The 11487-nt window shown below is 26.5% G+C and overlaps 1 long non-coding RNA gene across 1 annotated transcript; it reads left to right on the top strand.

Annotated features, from left to right (window-relative positions):
* The first annotated feature begins 3808 nt into the window (after nt 1-3808).
* LOC136082449 (uncharacterized) lies at nt 3809-6006 on the top strand. The gene is made up of 3 exons (XR_010639694.1): nt 3809-4028; nt 4123-4233; nt 5752-6006. It is a non-coding gene; the product is annotated as an uncharacterized LOC136082449 (long non-coding RNA).
* Nucleotides 6007-11487: the final 5481 nt, after the last annotated feature.

Genomic DNA, 11487 nt, shown 5'->3' with positions numbered 1-11487 from the left:
TATATATATATATATATATATATGATCTAGATGTTAAAATCTACTTGCTTAGGAATTAAAAATGATGTGAAGTAAATAAAAGTTGTTCAGATTTATGGGTATTAGTGTTAACTAAAAACCCTTTTAATAAAGCATTTGTAGCACTTAAGTATAACAATAACATGTAAATAATGTTATATCAAATGATCTGACATCAAATCAGATCAAAGCGTCCTCGAGATCGGAGATCATAGTCCCTATTGCATGGATACATTGATCTTGTGCAAAGGTTTTGTAAGGGGTTATGTAAAGTTGAAATAAATTATGTTCATAAAATTTTTTAATAAAATATTTATGTTTATTTAAAAGCAGATTGCTCTAGTTTAGTTTTGTAATTAATAAGTTTTTATATCTATATTGCGTTGTTTGCGGCTCACAATATACTGCTACGGCGAACAATGCGCCCTATCTCCTCATTTCTTAGTTTCAATAACAACTTTGGAAACAGTTATAACATCAAGACAAAGATTGTCTTCTTTTCAGATCTTAACATTCCTTATTGATTTCGTCGACTAATGTATAATGTTATACTTAAAGAACTTGAAAGAAATCTTTACACTTTTTTGTATTGCTTATTCTTAGTAACAACAATCGGAAAATTTCTGGTTTGCAACGCCTTTTTATTTACTCAACCTTTTAACAACAATACAATTGTTAAAAGGTTGATTAAATAAAAAGATCATTATTATAAAAAGAACGTTATAACAAAATTGCACAACTTTTATGTTTGCGTTGAACTATTCGAAAATTTCTGAGAGCATCTTTAATAGAAACTCAGATTATATAAGAAAACTATAAGTCTAACGAATAAGAAAAACTTTAAAGTTGAAAGCGTTATCAATGATTTGGATGAATTGATTTTCTTTATCCCACATGACTCCTCAAAAAATCATTTTTGGGGTTACTTTTCAAAATTTTGTTTTTTGCCGTTTGCAGTGGAGTCAAAGTGATGTATAAATAAAGAGGATGATAACAATAATTATATCTTTCTTAATTAGATTTTTCGAGATGTTCCACTTCTTTCGCGCCCCACTTTTCTCCGCTTTTATGTAGTTATTGAAATGACATTAAAACTTTCCCTCAATTAATCACTTTTTTTATTTTTGCAGAAGCACCAAAATAGACTATTATTTAATACAACTTGTAAAATAATCACACAAAAAAAAGGAAAAAAAAATTAAGTATATAATAATTTGTTTTTAACAGCAATACAAATACGTTTAAGTAAACTTGTACTCATACTAAAAATTAATGTCAAAATATTTTAATTCCATTTTTTATAATTTTTCTTTGTATCCAATTTAACCATGACCGAAAGGCTTAATTGTGTATAGACAATAAAAATAAATAAAAAATAACAAAATTCTAAGCAAAAGATCTTAAGGACCACTTTTTAAGAAAACAAGGCGAAAATACTGTTGCCTTAGGTGATGAATTTAAATGGGCCTTAAATTTAAATAAAGTAATGCTGATAGCGTAAAAAGGAAACCTTTAAACTTTTTTATGGTTCCTAATTTATAGTGGGTCAAACACTTGGCCTTTTAATACCTCGAAAGTATATTTTGGAGTTTTTTTATTTTTAAACTAAGTTTAAAGGCAATTAGATTAAGGAGCGAAGCACCGGGAGCCGAGGGAGCACGTCTACTCCCATTTTTTTTCTAAAGCTTTTTTTTTTTTAGGAAAAATTCTGGATAAAGAGGAATTTTTTTAGAAATAGACGATTGTGACTCTCCACTTTAAAACCCGTGTTGTCGGACATGGCATAAACACACTAATTGTAATTAAAAAAAGTTCGATTAAAAATATTCCTAACAGAAATATTAAAAAAATAGCAAAAAAACGGCATCATCATTCAATATCTATTGTAAAGATTAAACACAATGGCCCAAGTAACAAAAAGATTCTAATACGTTAGAAGATCATCAATAGAGCTAGAAAGAAATTAGAGCTAGAAAACTGGAACAATAAAACAATATATTAAAACTAGGAAACAAGATATTGTTACAGACGGTCGGTTTCCCACACTTTTTATTTCAGACTTTCTTTTTTTTTTACATACTTATTGTAAATAAGAAAAGCTTATATGCTCATTACAATTGTTTGTTTTGAATATATAAAATTTAAAATTATCTTTAACTTTAAAGTTGTTCTGTTATGGATGACTTTTTGAAGTTGAAGTTGAAATTGAAAAATTACTATAATAAACAAAAGCTAATAAATCTTTTAATAACTTAATGAACTTTTGTTTATTGTAGTAATTTTTCAAAATGCAAACTTTACTCGATGGTTAAAAATCTTATCTACGTTTCTGTGTTTGTTCAATTAAAATGAATGTTGAAATGTTACTATTTAAATGGAACTTGAAAACGCTGATTCTTGTAACTTGATTAAACAGTTGGAAACACTGATTCTTAGAATTTCTTAGAAAACAAACCTGACTCTATTAACCACAAATAAACTACTTTCTTTTGCGTCAACAAGATTAAAAATAAAAAAATCTAGATCCAGGTTTTAAAATTGCAAAACAAAACAAATAAATGACTTTTTTTTTTTAAATTGTTAAAATGTCAAATTTTTATTTTGTTTTTTTTTTTACTCAATTTTTAATAATTATAATTTATACGTTTTGTATACGCTTTTTTTTAAATACTTTTTTTAGACCGAATATTTGCTGGGTTACGACAAGAAAATCGTACAAACCAGGATGAAATAGAATGAATAGAAACTGATTTAACTTGTTGTATAAAATTTATAATGTTTAATAACCCAAAAAAATCTTTTGGTCTCTACTTCTACGACCTCCTAATAGGTCGAAGAAGTAGTAATAATAGACTTGATATCTTATGCCTAAATATTGTGTAGAGTATAAGAGTGCTAAATGTTGTGTATAGTATATAAGTGTTAAAGACTCTTATACTATATTTAGGCATAAGAAATACACAACATTTTAACTAAATTAACTTTTGTTTAACAAAAACTTAAAATTAACAAAAAATAACCCGTGAAAGTTCAACATAATTACAAACTAAAGCAAAAGTTTGTGACTTAAAAAAGTTTGTTACTTAAAAAAGTTTGTGACTTAAAAAAGTTTGTGACTTAAAAAAGTTTGTGACTTAAAAAAGTTTGTGACTTAAAAAAGTTTGTGACTTAAAAAAGTTTGTGACTTAAAAAAGTTTGTGACTTAAAAAAGTTTGTGACTTAAAAAAGTTTGTGACTTAAAAAAGTTTGTGACTTAAAAAAGTTTGTGACTTAAAAAAGTTTGTGACTTAAAAAAGTTTGTGACTTAAAAAAGTTTGTGACTTAAAAAAGTTTGTGACTTAAAAATCATATGAAATAAGCAGTTGTTTATAAAGTTTTTTGATTTATATTTAAGTTTATATTTTGATTCAAAATATTTAGTTTTTAATCTGACCTTTACGCAATAATGTATTTTCTATAAAAACATTGTAAAATAAGGTTTTCTAAAAAAAAAATAGATTTCTACTAAAAAAGTTTCGTGGAAATATTTAAATTCTAATCTAAAAAACATTAAATGACTAAATTAGCTCTTAAGTATAATATTTAAAGTTTAATCTAAGAATTATTTAATAAATCAAAATGAATGTCAAGCGAAGCTATTCTGAAGTTCATTTTGACTTATTTCCAAAAATTAAAAGCGGAAATTTTTGTTTACTATAACTACAAACTTCACTTTACAAAACACTTTACAAACTTTTTGTTTACAATAAATTTGTCTATAAATTTGAGATTGCGTTATTTATGGACTTGTGTCCATGAGTTACGGAATAAACCAATAGAAACAGTTTAATGAAATGATGTCACAATGCAACAGTGTTTAAATAGTAGTTAAAAACGTAATTCGGCATTTTTAAAGTGAAAGTAAAAAAAAAGTTGGAAACATTTAGGCAGTTTTGATTTAAAAATGAAAATAAAGTTTTTCAAATGTTGGCTCCTCTTTTTCATTATTATCAAAATCAATATTAGCGAAGGTATAAGTTTACTTAAATAAAAAGTTATTACTTTGTTAAAATTTTTAAACATGAAACTCTATGTGATTATTTTTAAAACTGTAATCTTTTTAAGGATATGATGTTCGCGTTTGTACGGGATGTACCAAAAATTCAAATAACAAAGTCGAATGCTTTAGACCAGGCGAAGAAGTTGATTGCAGTATATGTGGTTGTAGGGTAGCAAGTAAGCTTTTTGCTGATAATTATTCTCTCTTTATAGACTTTAACGTAATTTTGATCTCATAATCATGGAAAACCAAACTATGAAAAATAATCAATAGAATCAAAAAAGGATTTTTTTTAGAATAAAATTTTAACGCAGTTTATTTCTGAGCATCTAACAACTTATTTTAATTTTAAACGACTTATTTTAGTTTTTAAAATTTTAAGTTAAATAAATTAAATTAAATTTAAACAAAACTCTGATGTTTTAGTTTTATAAAATACTTATAACCTTTTAGAAAATACGTTTAAATAATTGCCAAATATTTCCTCTGTGCTCTTTCGTAGTATTATATCTAAATTAGAAAATGGCGTTATAGATATTTTTCTTAACAACCAAAATGCGAAACAAAAATTTTTTTCTCACCTAATGTTTGTAAGTAGTTTAGCACCTATCGGTGTCCTCTATTTTTTTTTTTTTTACTTGTGAAATGCGTTGTTGTCATCTATTTTTTTTTAGTACTCGTGAAAGTCATTGGTTCTTAGCTATAATTAAAATATAAAAAGTTAAACACAACCAATTAAAACACATAACTTTCGATTTTTTTTTAAAAAAATTGCAATGGTAAAAAATAGATTTTGTTGGAAAGTGAAAGCTTTATCTAACTATCTTTTTTTGCCAATGAAAACTCTGGACCGAAGTTCTGTAAATTTGGTGCAGAAAGTTGTAAAACATTCTATGGCAATTATATGCGGTAGTGGTGTAGTGGTGTAGTGGTAAGAGCGCTCGCTTTGTAAGCGAGAGGTTCAGAGTTCGACTCCCACCACGTCCCTGGAAGTACCGCGGTCAACTTAGTTTCTCCGCGCAGCGGCGTTGCTCGGCAAGGTTCGTGTTTCGGAGTTTAAGAGTTGAGAGAGGGTTGCACCACGAATAACAACTAAAAAAAAAAAAAAAAATATAAAAATAAAAAAACACAAATAAATGAGTAGCCTCCTCGACTGTAGTGGCCCCCCACGGGCCTTGGGTAGGTGAATAATCTAAAAAAAAAAAAAAAAAAAAAAAAATATACTTTTTAGTTATTTTAATTGTAGTTATGAATTAAGCGGTTTTTGTAATGTTGATTTTCGTGGGTAGACATTTTATATAAATGGATGTAAAAATTTTGTATGTTAAATGGAATTCAGGTTAATAAACAAAGTTTTGAAAAGAAAGGTAGTTTTGTTTTTTAGCGAGAAAATTACATGTTCTCATACAGCTAAAAAGCAAAAAAAAATCAAAAATATGCAAATTACGTTTTGTATACTTTAGTTCTAAATTTATTTAAGTGAAACGGATAGGAAAACTTGAAGGTAAAAGACCAAAAAGTTTGAACTTTGAAACCGTAAAATTTGAAACAGGTAACAAAACTTTAAAAAGTTTGAAAAGTTGCTCACAGCCATTTCAAGAAAGTTATGAAAATATTAAATTTTGAAAAGACTTTATTCTTTGATAATTTATATTGATATTTGTTTTTTAATTTCGAAAAACTAATTTTTTTAGCTATAAATTGTTCTGGAATGTGCTGTTTCAATGGAAGTTGTGATTTTAAAAGAGGATTGATGAATTGGACATGTCCGAAAAATAAAGTTTGCTATAATGTCAATTGTGCTAAAAGTTGTCGTTAAAGTTGCAATTAAATAGTTCTATTCAACAACTCACACTCAAAAATTATTATGTTAATACCAATATAACTAGTTGATGTCAACATTATTATTTTTGTAAATTTTATAACCTACGAGTAAAAAAATTTTATAACATACGAGTATTGAAATTTAATAATCTACAAGTTAAAGAAATTTTATTACCTGCGAGTAAAAAAAATTTTATAAACTACTAGAAATTTTATGACCTACCACAGTGATAAGAAATAACTTAAAATTAGGTCAAAATTAATTTTTTGAAAATATTTATTCAAAATTACTGAAAATTAGCTCTATGATGTAAAAAAGGTAGAAAACGAAAGAAGGCTATAAATCTTTAAAAAAAAGATCAAATAAAGTTGGGGGAGGGGGTGCGTGTAAAAAGTTTTTTTTTTGTAAATAGAATATAGGGACTACTAAAATAACGTTGTTAAAAACTAATGCTAAAATAACGTTGTTGTATAATATAAAGTTGTTTCAGTAGTCCCTGAAAAAACATAATCAAAAACAAAATTTTGAAGTAATTCAAAATTTTATTTTTGATTATGCCTAAATATAGTTATAAGAGTCTTTAAGTAATTCCTATTAGTTTTTACGTCTAAAAATTTTTTTATAATTAGTTTTTTAAAACTACATTATTTCAAAATGGGGCAAGTTGGGGCAGCTAACTTTTTGAGTTTCTTTTAGAATTATACAAACTCTCTTTAAAAAAAGAATTTGCTTTGCGAAGGAATTCTAAGGTAAAAAGCCCTAGCTCTGTAAAAAATCAGTTTAAACACGTTGAAATTGCATGTTTTTTAATGCATTTCTTACAAGTTGTATAAACACATTGTTAGAATATTTTCATAAATCAAGATCAAATTATCTATTATCTTTGTATATAATGAAAATTAAAATGAATGATTTTGTATTTAGGAAGAAAATCAAGTTTTAAGAACGATGAAATTTTAATTAAAAAAAAGCTGCTTTTGGTCACTTTCAAACTAAATAATATATTTAAACTAAATTAAAGTTTAAATATATTATTTTAGTGTTTATTTTTTTATACTGTTAGAATCATAAAAAACTGTAGAAAATTGTTGGCTAATAACATTATTTAAATTGCGCTACTCGAAAAACTGTATTTTTTGAGTAGCGCATTTTTTAAGTGTTTCTAAATTACTGCACCTACGAGCAAAGTGATTTTATAATCTGCGAGTAAAAAACAAATTGTGTAACCTACGAGTACAGAAATTTTATAACCAACGAGTAAAAGAAAAGGTCTTGAAAAACTTGTTGTATTTTAAGCTTTTTTTAGTTCTTAGCTTTACAAAATTTTAAACACTGTTTCATTTTATTACCATTATATTTAATTATTATAAATAATTTTAACAATAGTTATTATAAATAGTAGAACTAGGTATTGATAATGTCAACAACAAAAAATTTGATTTTTAAAACAACTATACGGCGTTGTGCATTTTTAGTTGCTTTTTTTTGAGTAAATGTCAGTCAAAACTCATTATGAGACTTGGTAACAGTCTGATTTTCCACCGCTGATATCAAAATAAGCCCGCATTTGAGTAACTCTTTTGGACGTTTAGTCTTTGAAATTTTAGATTTTTGAAAATACGCGTTGTTGATTTGTTATAGTAGTTACTTTTTGGTAACTACATAAATAACTCCTTATCAAATATCCATTTTATCCATTTTTCGAAACATTTGTTTATTTCCAAGCCTTTGTGTTTACCGTCCCAGTATAAGATTTTAAAATAATTTTTTAAGTCATCGATTTTGATTTTGACTAAATTTGTTTTTTTTTTAAACACAATTTTGCAAATCATTATGACCGTAGTTAAATTTAATAACGCGATGACCTTGGTTCACAACCTCCCAAAGGTGCACCAGATTATAAACTTCCGTTTCTTTAAATATTGCCACATAAGTTTTTTTTTATTTCCTAATTCAATAACGCACCAAATCTGGTCTACATTAGGGTAATTTAAACATTTTTCTAAAATTTCATACGCTTTTATATCATTTTGTACATATATATATATATATATATATATATATATATATATATATATATATATATATATATATATATATATATATATATATATATATATATACTTTGTTTGATTAATCACTTCGATTAGATCGTCAAACTTAATGTTTAAGCACGTTGCTTTCATTTATCAAGCACGTTGTTTCGCTAAGTTTTGATATTAAACTTGATCGTGCATTAATTTCTTTAGTGTTTTTTAATTTCAATTTTCTGCCACATATTGTTTCTGATAACGATTCGAAATGTCGAACTTTTATCTTCTTTTATTTTATTTAATCTTAACTTAAGATGGTCGTCTGGTAAAAAAATCAAAAATACAATTTGGGAGAAAGTTTATTTTATTTTTCAACATTAAGAAGTTATATTTGTATGACGAAAAAAAAAAAAATTAAGTTTTTTAATGCTGAATCAGCAAAAAAATGATTAAAACATCACTTTCTTAAAACAAAGAGTTCTAGTTATCTGTACATCCGTTTTGCATGAAGTTTGGTTTTTTATGCAGGATATATATAAAGTTAGTATGTGAACCAGTAAAAATTTATAATTATGTTTAGATCCATAATGCCAGCTTTACGCATTTGGGGAATTTAAAAAAGGGGTAAAGTTCAACATAAACCAATTCATATTTTCTAAAATGCTCAAAGAATTAATTAGATTCTGGTTCACTTACTTACTAATACACAGATGAACAAACCCTGAAAATTTCATTCAAAAATAATTTATAGAAGCTGAGATATTTGCGTTTTAAGTCTGAAATATCACAAACGGAGAAAACCAACAAAATAAAAATAAAATAATTAAAATGATCCTTTAGAATCTCCTCCTTCCTGGTGTTTTTCTTTATCAATAAATCCTTTCTCAAAAAAGGTTGTTACAAGTTTGGTTATTAGTTTTGGCCCAAAACAACCAAAAATGATTGTTGCTAAGGGCGTTGCTAAGGGAAAAGGCTAGTACATGTCTTTACAGGAATTAAATTTTTGAAAAATTTAGTTAAAAAATATGCTTAAAAGTATGTATTTTCTAAAAGAGCACAAATTTTTCTTTTAAACTAGACTATCAACAAAAATTTGATTTTTTAAATATTTTTTTACCAGACGACCACCTTAATAACTTCATTTCCCATCAACTTAATAACAAGAATGACAATGACGTAAACCTCGAAGAAAACCTTACTAATTGTAAATATATGAACATAGAATGTTTCAACTCTGCCAACATCGATAAAAATAATTTTTCTCTTTTCCATTTAAATATTGCTTCTCTTATCAAAAATTTTGACGAAATAAACTCACTTTTATCTCTTGTTAACCAAAAATTCAGTATTATTGGCACAACTGAAACTAAACTAAGAAATGACATCCTTCCAACTATCCCATTAAATCTTACCGGTTATGATTATGAGCACACTCCGACAAAATCTTATTTTGGAGGAGCTTTTCTTTATATATCTAATACATTAATTTATAAACCTCGAAACGATCATAATATGCTTAAATCAAAGTTTTTAGAATCTGTGTTTGTGGAAATCACTTTTCCTAAAAAATCAAACATCATTATTGGCTGTATTTATCGCGATCCTAATATGGATATTTCAGAATTTATTAAATCATATTTAATTCCACTTTTTGAAAAGCAATCTATAGAAAAAAATGAAACAACCTTTTAATGGGCGATTTTAATGTCGATTTTTTATTTGCAAACTCAGATAATTCTGTCTCTGAATTTTTAGACACCATAGCTTTATATAACTTACTTCTCTTTATTTCATTGCCAACAAAAGTCACGAATCACTCTAAAACTCTAATTGATAATATATTTTCTAATGCAACTTCTACAACTATTTTTGCTGGTAATTTTGCTTCTACGGTATAAGATCATTTACCTCAATATTTAATACATTATATAGAACCAAAGTTAATCCTCGTAAAAGCTGCATTTTTTGTCGGAATTAAAAAAAAAATTGCGCGGAATTATATAGTAATTTCTCAAAAGTTAGCTGATGTAATCAATGTCGACGAAGGTAAGACTAATAAGTCATTAGAAGAGTTTTTCACGACTTTCAATTCTCTTTTAGATAAACAAGCATCTTTAAAAACAGTCAGCAATCGTTGTTTATCAAGGAACTGATTTGGAACCAAAAATTTATGTATTCTCGTATATACAACTTTTAAAAAATGTATTTGGAACCTATTTACGACTTTTAAAAAATGTATTTGGAACCCAAAACTTATGTATTCTCGTATTTACAACTTTTTGAATAATTCTGCTTGTTTTCATATTCGACAATTTGGATAACACGAGGAATCTTGACTGGAATTAAAATACGAAATAAAATATTTAACAAACTTTTTAAAATAAAGAATCCTAATAATAAACTCAATCTAGAAAAATCTTATAAATCATATTGAAACTTACTTGCTACTCTCACCCGTCGTAGTAAAAAGAACCATTACTCTAATTTCTTCTCTAATAATGCCAAAAATTTCAAATCTACATGGGAGCAGAAAAGATATGAGAGTTAACTCATATCTTTCCTGCTTATCATCTAACAACTCCATGATGTATGACCCCATTAAAATTTTGGAATCTTTTAATTCATTCTTTGTTTCAGTTCCGGAACAATTACAGAAAAAGATTCACTCATCCAATACTGACTTTAATAAATATCTTTAAAATCCTAATCTTAAATCAATATTCATAAAACCTACAGACAAAAACGAAGTATTATCTATTATTCATTCTTTTAATGACAGCAAGGCTTTGGAACCTAACAGCATTCCAATATCTATTTTATTCTTACAAATGATATCTCTCCTGTACTTTCTGAACTATTTGATCTGTCATTCATCACCGTTTTATTCCCTGATATTTTAAAAACTGCTTCTGTTATCCCTATTCATAAAAAAGACTTAAAATTGTAATAACTGATTAAATGTAATAACTACAGACCAATTTCATTATAATCAAATGTCAGCAAACTTTAAGAAAAAAACAAAAAAAACTTATGTATTCTCGTATTTACAACTTTTTGAATAATTCTACTTGTTTTCATATTCGACAATTTGGGTTTCGCTCAAATCACTCCACTTCTCATGCTTTTATTAGCATTACTGAAATGATACGTGGTGCAATTGACAGAGGTTCCTTTGCTTGTGGTGTATTTATAGATCTTCAAAAAGCTTTTGATACGGTTGCTCACAACATTATAATAAAAAAGTTAAACTTCTACGGAGTACGTGGTATTGCTAATCATTTCAATTAATGGATTTGAATCCACACATAAAGTTATTAAATATGGTGTTCCATAGGCTCCTAGGTTCCGTTCTTGGAACGTTGTTGTTTCTATTATATACAAATATTTATCTTGTTCATTATTCTAAGGTACATCATTATGCTGATGATACCAATCTTTTATATATCCACAAATCACTTACGACTCTTTCTAAAAAAGTTAATCAAGATCTTCATCGCTTGTGTAACTGGTTAAATAGAAATCGTATTTCATCGAATGTCAATAAAACTGAAAACATTATTTTTCATTCCCCT

Source organism: Hydra vulgaris, chromosome 07, assembly GCF_038396675.1.
Source record: "Hydra vulgaris chromosome 07, alternate assembly HydraT2T_AEP".
Classification (NCBI taxonomy): Eukaryota; Metazoa; Cnidaria; class Hydrozoa; order Anthoathecata; family Hydridae; genus Hydra; species Hydra vulgaris.
This window is presented reverse-complemented; position numbering and strand designations above follow the sequence as displayed.